The 21,903-nt window shown below is 41.6% G+C and overlaps 1 protein-coding gene across 1 annotated transcript in view; it reads left to right on the plus strand.

The window, feature by feature from the left end:
- LOC132888311 (reelin-like) overlaps positions 1 to 21,903 on the plus strand; it is a 1,389,809-nt gene that overhangs the window by 324,013 nt on the left and 1,043,893 nt on the right.

The following is a 21,903-nucleotide window of genomic DNA, read 5'->3' on the forward strand; positions in this document are numbered from 1 at the left end:
AGCTGGATTCTACGGTCCTGGGTAGGCCCCAGCGAGGGATGAGGTCTTTGACCAACACTTTAGCAGTGTGAATGACTGTACTCCACCTCATGGGGAATGCTTCCACCCACCTGGTAAACTTGTCAACCACAACTGGAACTTCAGAGTATCCATGTGATTTTGGCAGTGTTCTGTAGTCCACTTGTAAATGTCAGAATGGGCCTGGAGGGACTGGTGTTCTCATCATAAGTGCTCATCATCTCTTCATCTCCTCAAGATGGACTTTTTAAAGAAGCAGCTGGAGGAATTTGTAGTTAAATGCTTTGCTCAAAACTATAATGGCAGGGGAAAAAAAATCACATTTAAAGAATCAATTGGGGCATAAGCCACTACTATGCTGATCTTTTACTTGTTTTGCATATACAACCCCGATTCCAAAAAAGTTGGGACAAAGTACAAATTGTAAATAAAAACGGAATGCAATGATGTGGAAGTTTCAAAATTCCATATTTTATTCAGAATAGAACATAGATGACATCAAATCTTTAAACTGAGAAAATGTATCATTTAAAGATAAAAATTAGGTGATTTTAAATTTCATGACAACAACACATCTCAAAAAAGTTGGAACAAGCCCATGTTTACCACTGTGAGACATCCTCTTTTCTCTTTACAACAGTCTGTAAACATCTGGGGACTGAGGAGACAAGTTGGTCAAGTTTAGGGATAGGAATGTTAACCCATTCTTGTTTAATGTAGGATTCTAGTTGCTCAACTGTCTTAAGTCGTTTTTGTCATATCTTCCGTTTTATGATGCACCAAATGTTTTCTACGGGTGAAAGCTCTGGACTGCAGGCTGGCCAGTTCAGTACCCGGACCCTTCTTCTACGCAGCCATGATGCTGTAATTGATGCAGTATGTGGTTTGGCATTGTCATGTTGGAAAATGCAAGGTCTTCCCTGAAAGAGACATCGTCTGGATGGGAGCATATGTTGCTCTAGAACCTGGATATACCTTTCAGCATTGATGGTGTCTTTCCAGATGTGTAAGCTGCCCATGCCACACGCACTAATGCAACCCCATACCACCAGAGATGCAGGCTTCTGAACTGAGCGCTGATAACATCTTGGGCCGTCCTTCTCCTCTTTAGTCCGAATGACACGGCGTCCCTGATTTCCATAAAGAACTTCAAATTTTGATTCTTCTGACCACAGAACAGTTTTCCACTTTGCCACAATCCATTTTAAATGAGCCTTGGCCCAGAGAAGACATCTGTGCTTCTGGATCATGTTTAGATATGGCTTCTTCTTTGAACTATAGAGTTTTAGCTGGCAACGGCGGATGGCACGGTGAATTGTGTTCACAAATAATGTTCTCTGGAAATATTCCTGAGCCCATTTTGTGATTTCCAATACAGAAGCATGCCTGTATGTGATGCAGTGCCGTCTAAGGGCCCGAAGATCACGGGCACCCAGTATGGTTTTCCAGCCTTGACCCTTACGCACAGAGATTCTTCCAGATTCTCTGAATCTTTTGATGATATTATGCACTGTAGATGATGATATGTTCAAACTCTTTGCAATTTTACACTGTCGAACTCCTTTCTGATATTGCTCCACTATTTGTCGGCGCAGAATTAGGGGGATTGGTGATCCTCTTCCCATCTTTACTTCTGAGAGCCGCTGCCACTCCAAGATGCTCTTTTTATACCCAGTCATGTTAATGACCTATTGCTAATTGACCTAATGAGTTGCAATTTGGTCCTCCAGCTGTTCCTTTTTTGTACCTTTAACTTTTCCAGCCTCTTATTGCCCCTGTCCCAACTTTTTTGAGATGTGTTGCTGTCATGAAATTTCAAATGAGCCAATATTTGGCATGAAATTTCAAAATGTCTCACTTTCGACATTTGATATGTTGTCTATGTTCTATTGTGAATACAATATCAGTTTTTGAGATTTGTAAATTATTGCATTCCATTTTTATTTACAATTTGTACTTTGTCCCAACTTTTTTGGAATTGGGGTTGTAAAATAGGGTGCCCACTCACACCTGATTGTCATCCCATTGATTGAAAACACCTGACTCTAATTTCACCTTCAAATTAACTGCTAATCCTACAGGTTCACATACTTTTCCCACTCACAGATATGTAATATTGGACCATTTTCCTCAATACATAAATGACCAAGTATAATATTTCTGCCTAATTTTTTTAACTGGGTTCTCTTTATCTACTTTTAGGACTTATGTGAAAATCTGATGTTTTAGGTCATATTTCTGCATAAATATAGAAAGTTCTAAAGGGTTCACAAACTTTCAAGCACCACTGTCATTAAAGAGACTGCCCAGATGTTAATCTCTTTCAACATGTTTTCCCCATTTAACTTTGTCTCGAGAACTTCTCACTCTTCTCTTATACTCCAATATTTGGCATGAAATTTCAAAATGTCTCACTTTTGACATTTGATATGTTGTCTATGTTCTATTGTGAATACAATATCAGTTTTTGAGATTTGTAAATTATTGCATTCCATTTTTATTTACAATTTGTACTTTGTCCCAACTTTTTTGGAATCGGGGTTGTAGCATTTGAGCAACGCAGAGGGCAAGCGTTATGAGGAAAAACTAGGTCACTATCATCATTATTAGTTTTGGAAAGCAGCGCACAACCACGATGCATTTTCTGGATAAAATGGCATGAAGAACTGAAGCTCACGTTAAGGAATAAAGACACACACAAAACTAGCATAGCCGCTAGCACACTTGCGCCTACCCTTTATCAAATGCTACTATACTGGGACTACTTGTCTTTCTTATCGGACTGTTGCATAGTGCTACCTTGCTTCTGTTATGCTGTGGATTATCTTGTGGACACTTCTGGGGTATACATTGCTGCTTCTGCTCTCCTGGGGCCCTGGTTTCTGGTTGGAAGCTGTTGCTAGCTTTATACTTGCACTGCCCTACCTGACCATGCCACTGCTGTACTCCACCTCACGTTTTCATAATCTTAACAACTATCAACGCCCAGACTGCTTGGGCATACTAAATGAAGTTGGAACACTACATCAAGGCCATCCTCCTCGCCGAGGCTCAGATTGTATGTTTACGTATTGTGCTGCTTCCTCAAACTCTATTCCATCATTATGGTCTTGTCATGCACCAACTTCATTACATCATCATAACAAACCATATGCGAATCCTGCCAATCTCCATCACTTTCCTCAGCTCATACAATCAACCACAAAGCAACATCACCTGAAAATTGCCTTACTTAACACTCACTCCCTTAATAAAAAAAAGCAAAAAACATTTTGAATAAATTTATAACTGACAGTAATCTTGATTGTCCTTTGTCTGACAGAAACTTGCAATAAACCCTTGGACTATTTCCCCTAAATCAGACTACTCCTTCTGGCTTTACCTACATTGACCAACCTCATCCTGAAGGGCATGGAGGTGGTGTTGCTGTTGTTTAGAGATGACATTAAAACAACCAGCATTTCTGTTCCTGCTGCCCAGTCCTTCGAAAACCTTGCCTTCAAACTTTCTGAGCCTACTTATTTGGTCATAGTTATTATCTATTATCCCCCAAGCCAAACCCTTCCTTTCTCTCTGATTTTTCAGATGTTATTACTTAACTATGTGCCATCTCACCCTCGGTTGTCCTCCTGAGAGATTTTGGCATTCATATTGATGACACAAAGAGTAAATCCACCATTGAATTTATGGAATTAATACACTGCTTTAATTTCACACAACGTGTCAATTTCCTGAATCTCAGCTGTGGTCATACACTGGACTTGGTCTGCTCAACTGGAGTTATACACCAACTCTCCAGTCTTGACCTTAATATTTCTGACCACTTGGCAGTCACTATCAGGGCTCGAAATTCATATATTTTTTCATCAGCCAGCCAGACTAGTTACCTTCCAAAGTAACTAGCCAAACAGAATCAACTCACCAAAATTTGTTCATGTATGAATTTTACTTCTGTCAAAAATAACACAGGGCGGCACGGTGGTGTAGTGGTTAGCGCTGTCGCCTCACAGCAAGAAGGTCCTGGGTTCGAGCCCTATGGCCGGCGAGGGCCTTTCTGTGCGGAGTTTGCATGTTCTCCCCGTGTCTGCGTGGGTTTCCTCCGGGTGCTCCGGTTTCCCCCACAGTCCAAAGACATGCAGGTTAGGTTAACTGGTGACTCTAAATTGACCGTAGGTGTGAGTGTGAATGGTTGTCTGTGTCTATGTGTCAGCCCTGTGATGACCTGGCGACTTGTCCAGGGTGTACCCCGCCTTTCCCCCATAGTCAGCTGGGATAGGCTCCAGCTTGCCTGCGACCCTGTAGAACAGGATAAAGCGGCTAGAGATAACGAGATGAGAAAAATAACACAAAAGGGAGTAGTTACCATTGTTCATGACTAATGTGCATTTATTTCAAGACCCGAGTATTTTGATAATGCTTTTTTTTGCACACTTTACAAATTGGCATTTGCTGTTCCACGTCCTCCTTGCGATATCCAAAAAAAATGCCAGATGACAGACCCCTTACTAGTTCTTTTAGGAACCAGTTCGTCTGCTTCCATTTTTAATTTGTCACTGAAATTGACAGAGCTTACACGGTAGCCTATGCAACATCAGCGATTGCACGAACTGAGTCAGCGCTGTAAACCGACTCACGTAAAGCCCTTCACGTTACTGCCTGAGGGACAGGGAGAAAACCACCGGAAAAGGTTTTAAACAAACGCAACAAACACGAAACAAACGCAAGTCGGCAGATGACCATAAAATACTCGATAGTTACAATATAATAATTATATGTATCTCACACAGAATTTTCAGAGATATATTGAGTATATTTGATATATCGCACAGCCCTAGTCTGAATCTTCGCTTCATATATATTTTTTATTTTCAACTAGCCAGCCGGGCTGGCTAGTGACAGGAATTACCCGCCAAATGACAAATTAAGTCGCCTCAGGCGACCGGACCACCGCGAATTTCGAGCCCTGACTATGTACATTGATGTCCCTGTTTCAACTTCGAAAGACAAATGTAAAATATCCTTCAGGAATCTTAAATCCATTTCTCCCTCAGCTTTCTCATCTGCTCTTGTGAGTAAAATCTCTGTCTCCCCTCCCCCACTCTCTGATAATTTATCTGAACTGGTCAGCTGCTATAACACCACTCTCTCCTCCTGTCTAGATCAGTTGGCTCCCATTAAAACCAAAATCGTCATTTAGTCACTCAGCTCCCTGGTATACATCTGAACTCCACCAAATGAAATCCTATAAGCAACAGCTTGAACAACTTTTCAGGAAAACTGGTTTAACAGTGCATCTTCAAACCTATTTAGACTACCTTCAACTCTACAAAAACGCCCTCACCACAGCCCGGTCCAACTACTACTCAAGCCTTGTGCCACCTGGTACATTCTTGTGCCACCAATCCCAAGGATCTCATCTCCATAGTACACAAAATTTTCAACCATTGATAATACCTCCAAATTCTTTACAGTTGAAAAATGTAACTCATTTCTCCCTTTTTTTTCAAACCAAAATTGACAGTATCTACAAAAATCTGGCAATTCTCCCACCTTCCCCACACTTTTGAGCTGCTTCCCCTCAATTTACCTCCCAGCCTTTATCTCAGTTCTCCCTCATCTCTGTACCAGACTTGTCAGAGCTTATTGCTGGAATGAAAAACTCCACTTGCATCCTAGATCCAATACCATCCAAACTCATTAAGGACTGTTTCCCAGCTATTTCTACAGTCATTACAGAAATCATTAACTCCTCTCACCATTCTGGCTTTGTCCCCCAAACACTCAAACTGGCTGCTGTCACTCCCATTCTCAAAAAAACGGGACTCGGTCCTGATGACATGAGTAATTTCCACCCCATCTCCAATCTTCCCCTTTTTGTTAAAAATACTGGAACACGCTGTTGCCCTTCAACTTAAAGCTCATTTAACTTCCAATGACCTGTTTGAACCATTTCAATATGGTTTTTGTCCCCAGCATAGCATTGAATCAGTCCTCCTCAAAGTCACCAATGACTACTTCCTTTTTTCTGATACTGGTCACCTCAGTATTCTCATCCTCCTTGAGCTTTCTGCAGCTTTTGACACTATTAACCACACCATTCTTCTTTCACACCTTGAATCCTCCCTGAACATCACTGGAACTGCTCTCTCCTGGCTGAAGTCTTTATATTACAAACTGGCAACAGTTCATTAACATTTAACAACTGCACTTCCTCTTATGCTCCTCTCTCACAAGGTGTCCCCTAGGGTTCGGTGTTGGTCCACTCCTGTTCGTGCTCTATATGCTTCCCCTTGGTCATGTCATATATGTCACCATGGGCTCCATTTCCATTGCTATACAGATGACCTCCAGCTCTACATTTCTACTAAATCCATCACTGCTGCCATACACTCCACTTTGACCAGGTGCATCACTGAAATCAAATCATGGATGCAAGCCAATTTTCTCAAACTCAACTGTGATAAAACAGACATGCTCATCATTGGCCCTAAATCATTCATAAAAAACACTCAGAACTTTTCTCTTACTATTAACAATTTCACCCTGTCTCCCTCTCTGTATATCCAGAATGTTGGAGTTACTTTTGACAGCAACCTCACCTTTTGAGTGCCACGTAGAACAACCTTTTTGCATTAAAAAAACCCATAGCATTTCTTCATTCTTCACTTTCCTTTTCTGGTGCTGAAACTTTGATTTATGCTTTCATCACATCCTGATTGGATTACTGCAACAGCATCCTCTATGGTGCATCATCCAAAGTCCTCAATAAACTCCAATATATTCAGAACTCTGCTGCATGCCTGCCTACTCACTCCTGCTCCTGTGATCACATCACCCCTGTCCTCCAAAAACTCCACTGGTTGCCTGCACCACAATGGATTCAATTCAAAAATTTTCTCTTTACCTACAAAGCCCTTCATAAGCAGGCACTCTCCTATCTCATTGATCTGCTTCACCATCATACTTCCTCCTGCACCCTCTGTTCTTCTGACGCCAAACTCCCATCCATACCTCTCAGGACTAAACATCGGACTTGGCACAACAGAGCCTTCTTCGCTGCTGCCCCTTCCCTTTGGAACTCCCTCTCCAAACACATCCGTGACTGTACTGACCTGTGCCAAGTTTCCCAAAAGCATCGTAGCACAAAGATCATCATTAAATGTTAGAGCAAGCAGCACAATGAACACTCTCTCTCCTAATTAAGATAATCCTAGTGTTAAGAGCCTTTTGGGAAACCCACGACTGTCTAGTTTCAAATCATCTTTAAAAACTCATCTCTTCAGAACCACATGTAATCTATAATACAGTTTTGGACTTATGTTTTCCTGTATTGTTTATTTTATTGTATTAACCTGTTTTAATTTTGTTTTTACTTTGTAAAGCATCTTTGAGTATTTAAAAATGCACTCTATAAATAGAATGCATTATTATTATTATCATTATTATCTCATCTCATCTCATTATCTCTAGCCGCTTTATCCTGTTCTACAGGGTCGCAGGCAAGCTGGAGCCTATCCCAGCTGACTACGGGCGAAAGGCGGGGTACACCCTGGACAAGTCGCCAGGTCATCACAGGGCTGACACATAGACACAGACAACCATTCACACTCACATTCACACCTACAGTCAATTTAGAGTCACCAGGTAACCTAACCTGCATGTCTTTGGACTGTGGGGGAAACCGGAGCACCCGGAGGAAACCCACGTGGACACGGGGAGAACATGCAAACTCCGCACAGAAAGGCCCTCACCAGCCACGGGGCTCGAACCCGGACCTTCTTGCTGTGAGGCGACAGCGCTAACCACTACACCACCGTGCCGCCTATTATTATTATTATTATTATTATTTCATTTTCCACCCTGGATTTTTGTTCAGACAGACAACACATCATCTGGCCACATTTTTGGCTTCTATTCTGAATGCTGGATTCCACTATGTCATCCTGAATCTGTCAACCATTTTCTCTACTCCCACATAATCCAGAGTATATATGTGTGGCCAGATATGGCCGTAGTTTTGTTGGAGCAACAACTTGGGCCGAATCCCATTTCACCCCTTGGACCAACCCCTTGGCCCTTCCCCTCCATTTTGCGCGTTCACGTGAAGGGGTAGGGGTATCCCAATCCCAGTTAACGCGGAGGGGTAGGGGAAGGGGTAGGGCTTCTGTACCCCTCCAAACGGAGATTTTCCTGGAGCTGACTCCGAACGAAGGGGTTTGAGTGATTTCCCACAATGCCATGCGGATTTCAGCGAGATTTCATGCGGATTTCAGAAAGATGGCGGTTCCCGCGGCGAAAGATTGTCATAAATGTATTTTCTCCATTATTTACGTGTTTTAAGTTGTTATCCAGAGGAAACACGCCGCTTGATTCGCTTTCGAGCTGAGAATGAGCAGCGATTTCTGAAATCCAAGCTGCTGCTAAAAAGCTTTGGGAGTGAGTATTGTTTTTGGTTGCTTGACTGCATACGTTTTGTTCTGTTATTCTCGCTTTTATTGTTTACATGAGTGTTCTGACACCTCATTCTGTCGGATGTGGTGCACGAAGCGCCAAAGATATCCCATTCAGTGGTGTTAGTTAACAAATCACACCCTGCCAGCAGAGATTTCTGGTTCTGCCTCTGGCTCTGACTGTAGCGGCTGGTCGCAGCCAGTGACGCATTTGGTCACGTTTTGCTAACGTAAACGCTGACGGAGGTACGCGATGACGTATGCAATCGTTGAAGGGCTATCCCAATACGTAGGGGTTGAATTTCAAGCCCTATCCCTTGTAGCTCAGTTTCAAGGGGAAGGGCCAAGGGGAAGGGGGAGGGGAAGGGGTAGGGGTAGAAATTAGAATTGGGATTGGGCCTTGGTCTCTATGTATCCACAATCCAGTCATGTCTCTTTGCCCATTTTCTATCCAGGTCCATTTTTCTTCTTGGCTATTGTCTTGTAGCTCTTTGATGTCAGTCATGCTTGTAGAATCTTCAGATTTGCTGTCTGTTTGATTGTCTGACGTTTTGTTAGCCCCTTCCTTGGCAGCTAATTTTATGACCCCATCTGACAGTGCATTTTCTTTTGCTTCTTCTCTCTTTTGCCTCATGTGTGTTTTGACTTTGATGATGGATGCTTCTTTAAGTAGCTTGAGGCAGCTAATAGTTCTTGGACCAACTGTCTGTTCTTTGTTTGTGTTCCAGCAGTAGTCAAGAAACCTCCTGTTTTTTTATAATTGGCTGAAATCATGTGCCACTCCAAAAGTGTATCTGGAGTCTGTGTAGATGTTCATGGTGCACCTCTTGACAATGTTACATGCTTCAGTAAGTGCTTTCAGTTCCACTTGTTGTGCTGATGTATTTGTTGGCAGAACCCCCAATGCCTGTACTTCATGTGTTTGATGTTACTGCCCAGCCTGCCACTCTGATTGTTTACCACTTGTGAGGACCCATCTGCAAAGAACACCAGTTCTGGATTGTTCTGAGGTTCTTCCATTAGTTCTCTTTTGGTCCTCTATCATCTGAACAATTTCAACACAGTTGTGGTCTTTGTTGACTTGTAGCTCTGGTAAGAGTGTTGCTGGATTCACCTTGCCTTGCCTTGCCTATGGTCCCTGTCATCTCTGCTGATGGGGAACTTTCGCATAACGTCTGTAACGACACCTTTCTCATTGCAGGGTTTGTTGTGCCGCGGACAGGACATGGCCTTTCTTAATCTGAGCACACCAGGCATCTTGGTCAGCAGTAAGTTGGTACCTGGAGGCTGGATCAAAACCAAATGTCTTTAGGTCTTGCTTGACACAGTCCTTCCAGCATTTTTTGGGGGTCTGCCTCTCTTTCATTCAGCAAATTCCCTGAACAACATCTGTTTTGGTATGCAGGTGTCCTCCATTCGACACAAATGCCTGAGCCACCTTAGTCTGTTGTTGCTAACCATTGTTTCAATGATGGTGGTCTGGGCACATTGTAGTACTTGTGTTGGTCTTTTTGTGCCACCATTTGATGTTGAGGATTTGACATAGGGAGTGCTGGTGGGAGGCTTCTAGGCTACAGATCTGGTAACCAAGAGTGGGCCATGTCTCACTGCCATAGAGTAGAGATGGAAGCACAGTGGACTTGTATACAGTGAGTTTGGCTGATATTGAGAGACCTTGGCAGTTCCACACTCTTGAGCTGAGGGAATGGAATGCTGCTGCGCCTCTTGATATATGCCTCTTGATCTCTGAGTCTAGTGTTGAATCATCAGTTAGATCACCACTGAGGTATGTAAAGGTCTTAGCATGCTTGAGAGTATAGTTGTCTATTTTTATTGGAGGAGGGTCAGGGCAGTTGACATGCATCACTACTGTGTTTGGTTTGCTCACAGTTAATCTCCAATCCTTGCAAGTGTTATTTAGTGTGGTTGCTGCATTCTGCAGAGATGTGGTAGTGGTGGTGGTAGTTGCCATAGAAGCATCATCTGCATACAGGAAGTCATCTAGCCTTGAGGTGGTTGTTGACTTGGTCTTTAATCTATGTAGATTGAAGAGATTGGCATCGAGTTTGTATCTAATGTTGGCACCAAATTCGAGCATGGATTTGTGAGCATGGCATAAGACAAATGTGAAGAGCAGCACAAAGAGAGTAGGAGCCAATATGCAGCTCTGGCAGAGACCATTGGATACCTCAAAATCCTCTGTGAGCTTACTGCTGACTGATACTCTAGCCTGCATACCATCATGAAAGCTTTGTATGATGTTAACAAGTTCTGTGGCATACCAATCTTGAGCAGGAGCTGCCATATAATCTCCCTATTAACCGTGTCAAAGGCCTTCACTAAGTCTACGAAGATAATGTGAAGTTCCTAATGTTGTTCACGGCATTTCTCAAGAAGTTGGTACAGAGCAAACATCATGTCATTGGTGGATCTACTTCTATGGAAGCTACATTGGGCCTCTGGTAGAAACGTCTCAACTGCAGGCCAGATCCTGTTGAGTATGACCTTGGCAAATAGTTTCTCTGTGATGGAAAGCAAGGTAATGCCCTGGTAATTTCCGCATGTAAAGCAGCAATTCTTCTCGAACAAGGTTATGATGGTACCATCCTTGAAGGTTTGAGGCACACGCTCTTCTTGCCAGACTGCTAACAGCAGGTTTAAAAGTTCTTCTTGAAGGTTATTACCTCCAGCTTTTAGGACTTCAGCTGGGATACAATCTTGACCAGGGGCTTTGTTGGATACCAGTTGGTTCAAGGCCTTCTTAAGCTCCTCTATGGTAGGTGGCTCTTCTAATTCCATAAGGATTTCCTCTGGGGGGATATCATCCAGTGTGGATGGATTGATGTCAGTATGCTGGTTGAGAAGGGTGGAGAAATGCTCTTTCCAGTGTTTAAGAATGTCATCCTTTTCAGTAAGACGCTCACCCTCTGTACTGTTTATGGGTGCTAGAACAGTTGATCGCTGATTTGAGATGAACTCGATGGCCTCAAAGAAGCTTTTTTGGTCATGGTGTTCTGCATACTGCTCAATTTCCTTTGCACGGTCTAACCACCACTGGTTCTGCATAGCTCGCAACCCCGTTTGGCACTTGTTTCTAAGAGCATGGTATCGCCAACAGTTTTTTGCAGAGTCATCCTGGAAAATTGCCTGGAAACTTGCATGTTTCTGTTTCAGCAGGTCCATAATGGCATCGTTGTTCTCATCAAACCAGCCTTCATGGCGTCTCTTTTGAAGGCCAACTGTGTCTTTAGGGTTGCTGTAGAGAACATCAAGCAGGGACTGGCAATGCTGATCAAGAGATGATCCATCAACTCTTTCCAGATTCTTGGAGATGTTGTTCCAAAGCTGCTCTTTTTACTTCAGGTACTTTCAAGCGATTGATGTTAAGCTGCTTTGGGCCAGGATTACACCTGCACTGGGTGGATTTGTGGAAGCGTAGCTTAAATCTGGCGCAAACCATTTTATGGTCTGTCCAACAGTCAGCGCTACGGCGAACATGTGAGTCTAGAATATCAGATTTATAGTGGTGCTGCACAATGATGTAATCTATTTGGTGTCATCTGTGTGACCTGGGGTGCTTCCATGTACCCTTGTGGATATCTGGGTGGCAGAACATGGTGTTGGTGATGATCAGGCCAAACCGGGCGCACAACTCCAAGAGTACTAGACCTTGTTCATTGGCTATACCAAGACCATGGGGGCCAATGACATCTGACCAGGCTGAGTTGTCAGATCCTACTTTGGTGTTAAAATCATCAAGCAGGAACAGCCAATTGCCAAGTGGAACAGTAGACAGTAAGCCTGAAAGCTGGTCATAAAATCGGGTTCTTTCCTCCAGTGGTCTTTTGAAGGTCGGCGCGTATATACTAATTACTGTAGCATGGCAGGTGTTGTCCAGCTTAATGCGCATTGACATCATCCTGGAGTTGGTCCCCTTCCAGTTTACAACTGGTGGATGCAGGATAGACTTGATAGCAATAGCCACACCCTCAAACTTTGGTTGATCATTTGGTCATCCAGAGTGGAAGAAGGTATAATTACCATCCACAAATTCGCCCTCATCTGGGATTCGACATTCACTCAAGCAGGTTACATTGATGTCAAAACATTTTCAGCTCAGCTGCTACCAGTGCAGATTTTCATTTTGGCACCTGTCATTTGGATGTTGTAGTTGCAGTGTCAGACATTGTTCATACATTCCAAGCTACTAACTTCACCTGCTTCATGTAGTTGCAGGCTTGTCTGGGCAAATCAGAGCCATGGAGTCCTTGCAGCTTTGCCCTTGGTTCATCATGCTTGCTGTAAGCTGCACAGACATAGCATGCTGACGTCTAAAAGCTCTTCTTTGAGAGTTCATAGCAGTTGTAAAAAAATCACAACAAGAGGTTGCTGGCCTCAGGCTGTGAGCAAGTAGGTGACCCTCTTCCGTACTTGCATCCCCTGTGTGCTTAGGCTCAGAGTGGACTCAGATTGAGATGCAAATCATTTTGCCAACACAAGGTGGTCAGAATAAAAAGGTCAGTGGGGCCCTTGTCCTTGATTGGTAGAATCAACATTATAAAAATGAACATACTCCCTAAGATACTGTATCTATTTCAGAATATTCCGCTGTCTCCACCTGATGGTTTTTTAAAGGAAATTAATAAGTTATTTTCTGGTTTCATTTGGCTAAACAACAAGGCTAGAATTTGACTATCCCTGTTACACCTACCACATAGTAATGGAGGTTTAAAATGTCCAAATATAACATGGGGCAGTACAATTAAGGACTATTAAATTTTATTTTGCAACAAGGGATGTTCCACAATGGAAAGAAATGGAAGATGAATGCTTGCATTTGCCGTTACCCCTGTATTTTTACTCTGATACAGTGCCAAACTTGATAAAACAAACCACTAATCCAATTGTCAAGAATATGATAAGAGTATGGTTTGAAGTACAAAAATTTACTAAAGAAACTAGTCGAATATCTCAGTACACTCCTATTTGGGGAAATCAGCATTTTATACCAGGAAGAGCAGATGCTGTATTTAGAAAGTGGGCATCAAAGGGACTAGAAAAAATTCAAGATTTGTATTTGACCAACTCAGATGACATGTTATCATTCGAACAAATTAAGCATAAATGTGATATAGATAAAAAACATTTCTTTAAATTCCTCCAGCTTAGGAATTACATTAGGACGAGCCAAAACAGTCTTTTAACCAGACCTCCAATTTCTGACTTGGAAAAAATTGTGTCTAAGGACAGCTTAAGTAAAGGTGCTATAGCCGAGCTATATAACTATTTGTTATCAAATTCGGTTGAAAATGCAGATCATAAACGAGAAGCGCGGAAGGAAGATCTAGGCACAGATATATCATTAGAAGACTGGCAATCTATATGTACTAACGCTCACATCCAATCAATCAACACTCGATTTAGACTATTGCAGTATAAATGGTTGATGAGAGTTTATATTACACCAGTTAAATTAAATAAATACATTAAGAATATCCCAGATGTGTGTACAAAATGTACTGAGGTGAAGGGGACATTATTACATTGTGTATGGCAATGCAGTAAGATAAAATCTTTTTGGGAGGAAGTTAAAAAGGCAATAGAAAAAATGATTTCAAAAAATATTCCAATGGATCCTGCACTTTTTGTCTTAGGACTTTATCCAAAAGGTCACAAATACAACAAAAGTGAATGAATATTAATAGATATGTGTTTGTTGCACGCCAAAAGATCCATTGCAATGTTTTGGAAGAAGACCAGCAGACCAAATGTTACGTATTGGGTGAAGCAAATGCTCACAACTTTGCCTTTGGAGAGAGTGACATATGTACGAAAAGGAAGGCAAGATATGCTTGAAAAGATATGGGAACAGTTTAATGTGTATGTTAATGGTATTAATCTGGCAATTGACAATGAAGAGGAATAAGTAGTCAGATATGTAAACCTCATAACAGAATTAATGAGTTCAAATTCCCGTGATTGTATAAAGCCATTAAATTATGTACAAATGTTTTGTGGCTGAGGAATGTATGTTTGTGATGTATATGTGTATTGTTCATTTGTAATTTCATTTTGTTATGTAAAAAATGTCAATAAATGTATTGTTTAAAAAAAAAAGTTAGTGGGTCAACCCAAGCAGGGACTGACCTAGACAGGCAGTTGTTGAGGTGTCTCTCCAAAGAGTTGAGGGACCCTCTTCTGACCCATGTATGGCAGCCTGCCCATCACCATTTCCTAGCAGGCTGTTGGCTGATGGCATAAGGTGTTGTTGCTTGTGCATGCTTGAGCTCCTCCACCCTGGCACTAGGTACCCCCATGTTTCTTTGTCATCCAGACTGGCATGCTCAGTACACTAGTGAAAAAAGGGGCATGGGATCCCTCCATGCTCTGACCATTGGGCTTCAGGAATGGTACTGATCTGACGTGTGGATTTATGTAGCCTCATCTGCTCAGAAGTGCTGACACTTCAGGTGGCATGGGATCACCTGGGTTGTACTGTGATGTGACACCAGGGCAAAATACCACATGTCCAGGCTCGGTGCCGCACCTTAAGGGGCAGTATGCTCCCCCCACCCTGTGGATCAGTCAAGAGCAGTGGGGTGATGTGCACACTCCACAGGACAGTTGTTTGTGGAGAGGCTAGGGTAAACGCAAGCAAGGAGTGATACATAGGGCTTGAGCACTACCACTACACTACAAGTGTTAGCGTCACACAAACCTGTTGGCATTTGGCACCAAAATGAGCAGTGTTTAACAGTGAACTTACCCACCCTGGGTTCACAGGGGATGCTTTTTCAATGATGATGTTGGGCAGCTCCAAAACAACTGTCCATTGTGTCCATTATGCTGCAGTAATTTGTGACATATGACTCATGGTGATCATTGTGTGCACAGTATGTGGGCATTTCACTGTGAGTCTTTGATCCATCATAATGGTCAAAGAAGACTCCATGGCCAAACATGTGGCTTGAATCGCTCTCAGACACAGCCCCCATCCCTATGCCACTTCATCCAGTCTCGCAGAGTAATATGAGACTGGTCTACTTGTTCTTCCGTGTTCCTGGGTCAGGACTGCTGTCATATACCCGCTGTATTCATGAACATACAGGATGAAGGTTTGAGTGGTGTTGCAGATTCCAAGAGCTGGTGCTTGGCACAAAGCTTGTTTTTGAGGTTTTTGAATGCTTCCATCTGCTGTGTTCAGCTGCAATTTTTCTTTGGAGTCTTTTCTTCCTTTCAACATGCCATTTCATGGTTGGGGTATGATTGTGTACCAGTCAACCCATGCTCTGTTAAAATTGCAGAGTCCCTGTAATGATCATAACTCATGAGCTGTAGTGGATTGTTTGGCCTCACAGATTGCTTTGCGTTTCTTTGATCACTAGTCATCTCTCATTTCCCTTGTGAGATTTTCTGTCCCAGATAGATCACCTCTTGTTGACAAAGTTGAGCTTTTGACAAGCTTGCCATGTGGCCTTTTTTTGCCAAGAAGTCCAGGATCATCAGTACATCTTTCTTGTGGTGGTGTTCTGTTTCATATGCAAGCAATACGTCATCCACATAATTAATGATGACCGATGATGTTTCTGGGGCTTCTCTGAGATAATGGCTGAATGCCATGTGATACACTGTAGTGCTGTTATGAAGACCTTGATGTGATCTGGTCCAGGTCTACTTTGTTCTATTCACTGTGAATGCTAGCTATGGCCTGACCTCTTCGGCCAGTGGCACTGACCAGAAACCATTTGCCATGTCAATCACAGTAAACCACTGATGTTTTGGCTTGAGAACATTGAACAGGGCTGAAATGTTTGCCACCAGTGGATTTTGTTTGTCAATATGTTGATTGACAATGCAGGAGTCCAATGTGAGCCTCCATCCACCTGAGGCTTTCTTCACTGGGAACATGGGACTGTTTGCCACACTGTGAGTCTTCATCAAAATCCCTCCATTTTCCAATTGCTAAATGATAGGAAGGACTTCATTCATTGCTGTTTTATTGAGTGGATTTTGCTTGGTGTAAGGAGAAACTTGGTCTGTGAATGTCACTGGGTCCATTTGAAGATTTCCACAGTTGTCCTTATGCTTCGACCAAATCAGATGATTTTCTAACTGAGGGTTTTTCCAGTTTTCACAGTTTCCAGACCGCTTTGCCATCTGTGAAGTTGAGGCTCCATTCAAGCTGGAACAGAATGTCCAGGCTTAGGCGTGAATCTGTTACGCTGCCCACCCAAACCAGAGTGTCAATAGACTTTCGACAAAATGACAGTTACTGGTGCACACTCTTGTAAAAGGATGTTTTCTCCTCCTGCTTTGGCAGCCTGTTTTGTTCTTGTTGTGAGATTCCAAATTTATTTGTGTACCTAGTTGGAATACATGTAAGTTCTACTCCTATGTCCAATAAAATGTCAAGTTCTTTTTGTTCATTCACATTAGTACACACACATGCCATCTGCTTGATGTTGAATTAGTGCTAGCAGGGGCCTGAGGGAAGGGGCCTATTAAAAAAATATCCTGTGTTTCTTGGTGATTGTATTCTGTAACACACCTGTCAGCTGAGACAGTTCTTTCATGGGCTGCTTGAAAGCATTCACATCCAGAGTGTTTGGAGAGTCTGAGCTCTCTTCAGGTCTTTTTCAGTCCTCCCAAAATCTCTTTTTCCTGATTTGCAGTATTTTGCAAAGTGGCCCATTTTCTTGCATTGATAACACTTGTAGACCCTATAATCCTTCTTTTTCCTAGTAGTGACTTCTTGAGTGACATCAGTATCAGCTGTTTCAATTTCTCACATCTTTTGTTTGGACACTGGTTCCAAGTCTCGCTCAAGGTGAACTAATCCAGTAACAATGTCACCATATGTTTCCATTGTATCCCATTGAGGATTTGTGAACTTGTATGCATTAGCACTCAAGCTGTCTCTCTAAATTGGCTTTATATAACCCATGCATCTGGCCCACCTACATACAGAGTTGGGACAATGACTCCCAGTACCGTCTAATACCTGTTGGTTCACCCCTTCTCAATCGCTAATAAGACTTATTCCTGCCTGCACTTCATGTTTTGAAGTGATAGTCAGCATATACAAGCCAATCCTACTCTTTAGGCCTGGGGTCCTATCCACAGTGGCTCAGTGAGTTGAGATAGCTGAGGTGACCAACCAGGCCATAGGTTTTACATCAGAGTTTCCATCTCCTAGCATCTGGCTCACCCTTCCTTGGAGGCATGAGGGGTTGGTGATCAGAGTTTCCTTTTAGGCTGACTGTTGACCAGGACTAATGGGCTCAGTCAGCCTGGGTCTGGAGTCACAGTTGTCCCTCTCATAGACTGGCTGCCAACCAAGGCTAATGTGAGCCCAGTCTGCCCATCGCCCAGTTATATTTCAGGGTACTTGGCCCATACATCTGACTGTATACACTTCATACAAACCTCTGACACAACTTTATGGTCTCAAACACAATTTTATTACTACATAATTTTGAAGTTTCATGACAGTAGTTCAATTCTAATCCTGTAAATTGCCTACTGAGAGGAGACATAATAGCAGCCATTTTTGTTAAGTAACCCAGTCATCATTAGGCATACTGGTACACTTACAAGAATGAAGATTTCAGCTTAATTTGACTTAAGATAACTTGAGAATTAGTTATTTGATTTTAATCCCAACTCCTATGGATGGCCATGCCCCAATCTTTACAAACTTCCTTAGAGACCTATAATGAACTTTTGAAATTTTCATCTGAATCCCTTCAACCACTCCTGAATTAGAACCATGAGTATACCCAACTCTGCTCCACAAGGTTTTATTGGCATGTACTGAACATAATGTTTGTAAATATCAAAATATTTTGGGGAATTATTGAAGCTCAGTCTCCCTTATCTTTTGAAACAGTCTTTGTGAGAATAGGCCAGAAATTTTAGGTATGGTTGACAAAAATACATTTTATATAATATGCAGATTATAAATCTGAGTGGGTGGGGCTTAATAAATCAAAAGCATTTTGTTTTTGGCTTAAGTGAATTGAACCAAACCAAGAAAGAATATTCACTGAATAATTGTAAAATTAAGTGATAAGCTTGTTTTTATTTGCAAATTGGACTAACTGACGATGAGAAATGGTTATTAGGATTTGTGTACTCCCTGTAAGAGTGACCACTTTGGAGTGTCAAATGATTGTACTGAAAATTTTTTGTGCAAATCCATCCAGGCAGTTCTGGGTTACAGATGTTTGAATAAATTAAGCTCCACCATGCTACAGTTGATTGGCACATGGCAGCCATATTGCTTAGAAATGTCAATGATTTCAATTATTATTATGTTCTGGACTATCCTGAGTATTTTGACACCAATTTCGCAATATATTACTTGCAATTGGGAATATTTCCTGTCAGGATTTTTCAAGTTTGTACAGTTACATTTCAATAGGAGATGAATTGGGAGCTGTGCTTGTTTCACAGGCTCACCAAGGTCCAAAAGTCCTTTAGTTGCCAGAGTTTTCATATTTTATCTTGGCTATATTTCTCCCCCAAATTAATTAATTAGAAAAAAATATCTGCAGATAAAGTTAAGAAAAGGAAAAAGCATAGATGTCTTCTTCCTACAGGATGTAACCAGAATTTTAGTTCATTTGCTGATTACTGTGACATTTAAGGTGTCACCACAGAGTATCCTAGTAATTATGTATTGTTACAGTATCCTCTTCAGGTAGGTTTGTTATTTATTTTGGCTGGCTAAGGGGTAGCATATGGGACTCATCTACCAAGTTTGGTAACAATAGGGCAATGATAATGTCTGATAGATGTTTCAGTAACGTTAGCTCCAACGTGCAATAATTGATTGAGCTGTGCATAATGCCATCAAACATCAATGAACTGAATCAACTGAATGTTATAGTGGGCCAAAATTTTTCCAAAATGATGTGAAACCTTTACAGAATAACCTTTTAATGTTACTGTTGCTACAGGCGGTTCTACATCTTATTGAAATAGAGGGTGTATTTATTTTTTCCCCACCTGGTTTCTGAATATTTGTTTACTTTTTCTGGGGAAAAATGACTACATGGGGTTGTTACAATGCCAGTTCCAAAAAAGTTGGGATACCGTGAAAATTGTAAATATAAAAACAATGTTATGATTTTCAAACCAAATATTCCCAGGTTTGGAACATATTACACATCTGCCTAAACCTTTTGGTGCTCATGACTTGTTCAACAGGGAAACAGCCCTGGCTCAGTGACTCATTTATTGCATATCAGCAGGTTACACCAATTATAAAGTAGATGTCTGCTCAGAGACTCAGGCCCTGTCCACACAGCAAAGGATTCAGGTGAATCTGATAAATTTTTTTTATCTTTTCGGCCTGGCGTCCACACGGCACCGGCGTTTTGGGTGCCCCAAAACGATATTTTTTGAGAACGGGTTCCAGAGTGGAAAAATCTGGCAACGGCGCTGTTGCAAAGTCGTCTGGATGAGTAGAACGGATTTGTTTACGATGACGTCACAACCACATGACTAGAACAAGCAGCACTCTCGTGCACATCATTCGTAACAGCAACAATGGATAAGAATCTTTATTATTGGATAAGAATCTTTTGAAATTGTTTACACATTAACCTGACTGACCTGCCAGACAGACAATTTACACCTGCTTTGATGAACAGAAAGTACAGCCTTCCACACAAAGCAACAGTTACCTGACTATAATGGAGGCAGAGGGGAAAAGGGTCAGAAGACCCTTCAACAGACTGTTTTGTATGAACCACTTCATTGCATTCACTTTTGTATACAGCTTTTCTTTTAAATAAACAAGTAACTGAACCATTTCTTGAATTTCTTTTTTTTATTGGATAAGACTGCTTTTCAAAATGTTCACACACAATATAAAAAGTTATATAAATTGTATAAAATCGCTTTTCAAAATGTTCACACGCAATAAGAAAATTAAGTTATATAAAACTATGCACACTAATAAAACTAATTTGTACACACAGAAGGCACGATTTCCTCACGTAGTCGCAGCCATCTTCTTCTTGTTGTTGTGTGTTTGTTCCTGTGAGTGCTTCATGCCAGGTAGAAGAAGGGGTTTATGCGCATGCGTCCTACTTCTTCAATTGTTCTGGTGTCTCCGATGGGACCGTCTTACAGCACACGTAGAGGTGTGGCATGTGTATTGCATCGTTTTCAGCAAGCATTGCATTGCCATATGTACCTGATATTTTACTGATCCATTGCCCATGTGGACGCGATATTTTTTTTACCCGCTAAAAAAAAATCTCGTTTCCGTTGTCGTGTGGATGTAGCCTCAGTAAGGCCGGGTTTCCCTGACTGGCTATTTGATGAGATTCTCTCATAGTTTTAAGGAGTGGGAAAAGCCAAATATTGGTGGAACTGTGTGGAAATATTTGGTAAATCTAGTACTGTTTATCACTTTGATTTCAGCAGAAGTCATTACAGTATCTGCTGCACCTAACTTTACCCATGTTGCTCCCCCTTTCTACCCAAGTTTCCATGTCCCTCCAGATACATTATCAGTAGTACAGTAGACACTGCTACTGTAAGTCCCATCACCAACCACATTTTCCTTCCTGGCCTGAATGGGTTTTCCCTCAGCCACTGACCTTGTAGAGCTACCAGAAAACTTCGGAAATATCTCCATCTTATTCTGTTTATTAGCTACTCTATCATTCTTCCTATCCTTTACCATATGACCATTAATGTTGATGAAGCAGAAAAAATATCACATTTTCCGTACACATGCCCAGTGGTGTCCAGCAGTTGATTTTTACAGTTTTCAGTCTGATAACCCCTGTTAAAGAAAAATTCTGTCTTGGTATGGGACTATTTTAACATTCCATAATATCATTTCAATATTCAAATATGACCATCTTAATAAATGATTTAGGTCTTTATTCTCATGAGGCCCTTGGTGTAATTTCACCAGTTCACTTCTCTCAGTCTTTTCCAAACTCTCCTTCTTTGATGTCCAATTCCATTTCATCAATACACCTGGAGTAATATTCCAAAGCACCCTTAACATCTGTCCACTCATTCACCATTTGTTGAAAAAAGTTCAGTCAGATTTTCAGATCTTCTTTCTATCATTTCAAGGATAAGTTTCAGTTTCCAAAGTTTCAGTTTCCAAAGTTTCTGAGCTTGTTTCTTTTCTTCACATTATTTTATTTTAACAGTCCTTGTTTTTCTTCTTCTCATGTTCCTTCTTCTCTTGTCTGTGGTGAGCTTCACAGAATTTGAGGTTGATGCCAAGAACAGCATCTCATATCCTTCATCAGCACCTGATCTCCCTCCTCTGTAATGTCATAGCCATGGCAGTTTGTACCTGTGAATATACAGGCTGTACAGCTTATTGCAATGCATTGATATAATTTAAATATTTTATCATCTGCTCCTGTCAAAGTCAATCTGAAGGAGGAATTGGTTT

This window comes from Neoarius graeffei, chromosome 6 (genome assembly GCF_027579695.1).
Source record: "Neoarius graeffei isolate fNeoGra1 chromosome 6, fNeoGra1.pri, whole genome shotgun sequence".
Lineage (NCBI taxonomy): Eukaryota > Metazoa > Chordata > Actinopteri > Siluriformes > Ariidae > Neoarius > Neoarius graeffei.